Genomic DNA, 1,241 nt, shown 5'->3' with positions numbered 1-1,241 from the left:
GTCACAGCACACCTGACTGCACACCTGGCAGCATTCACCTGGCAGCACACCTGTCACAGCACACCTGGCAGCACACCTGTCACAGCACACCTGGCTGCACACCTGTCACAGCACACCTGGCTGCACACCTGGCAGCATTCACCTGGCTGCACACCTGGCTGCACACCTGTCACAGCACACCTGGCAGCACACCTGTCACAGCACACCTGGCAGCATTCACCTGGCTGCACACCTGGCTGCACACCTGTCACAGCACACCTGGCAGCACTCACCTGGTAGCACGCCTGTCAACAGCACACCTGGCAGCATTCACCTGCCTGCACACCTGGCAGACCTGGCTGCACACCTGGCAGCACACCTGTCACAGCACACCTGTCACAGCACACCTGGCTGCACACCTGGCAGCACTCACCTAACAGCAGAGCACACTCATCTGGCAGCAGGTGAATTTGTGCAGCAGAAGGGATGCACTGATGGGCAGCAAAGTGAGAGGCCACGCCTGGACTCTGGGGGCAGCTGGGGGTGGCCAGGCCCTTGTCCAGCCTCTCGGGCCAGGTCAGGCCGCCCTCCGTGCCGAGCCCTCTGTGCGGGCACAAAGCCACCGGGCAGGCGGGGCAGGGGGCTCGCTCCCTGGGGGTTGCCCCCTCCACCCCAGGGAGCGGCCCCACACCCGGGTCACCAGGGAAATGCGGGTGGCCAGGGTGCAGGACAGGGACGGCGCCCCACTGCTGCAGCTGTCCCGGCAGGTGCGGGCTGGGCCCACGGTGGCGGGAGGGTGTGAGGAGACCCCGCAGATGCAGACCCAGGGCAGTGAAGGCCGGAGGGCGGCGTCGGGGGGCCTCGCCCTGCCCAGCCCGACCCCCCGTGTGCCACAGGAGCGTGTGGGCTAGCGGGCTGCCTCCCGCTGTGCCGGCAGCCCAGCGGGGGGACCGGCCGGCCGTGTCCACTCCGTGCCAGGCGCTGGGTGGGGTCACGGGGCGCGAGACCCCAAGGGAGGACGTCAGCCAAGGTGCGCGCCGGAGACTGAGGGGCCCGGCCAGCCCAGTGGGGCGCAAACCAGGAGGCAGGTGCTACCGCCCCAGCTCTGCCGTCAGCCGGGCTGCCCAGCAGCCGCTGGCCTCCGTGAGTGGACCCAGGGCCCGAAAGAGGAGCCTGGAAGTTTCTGTTGTGAGGCCCCCGCAGCTACCCGGAGGGCCGGACCCGGCCAGTGGGGAGGGCGGAGGGGCAGGGCCGGGGCGGGC

Source organism: Condylura cristata, unplaced genomic scaffold (genome assembly GCF_000260355.1).
Source record: "Condylura cristata isolate star-nosed mole 26May11 unplaced genomic scaffold, ConCri1.0 scaffold00007, whole genome shotgun sequence".
NCBI lineage: Eukaryota > Metazoa > Chordata > Mammalia > Eulipotyphla > Talpidae > Condylura > Condylura cristata.
This window is presented reverse-complemented; position numbering follows the sequence as displayed.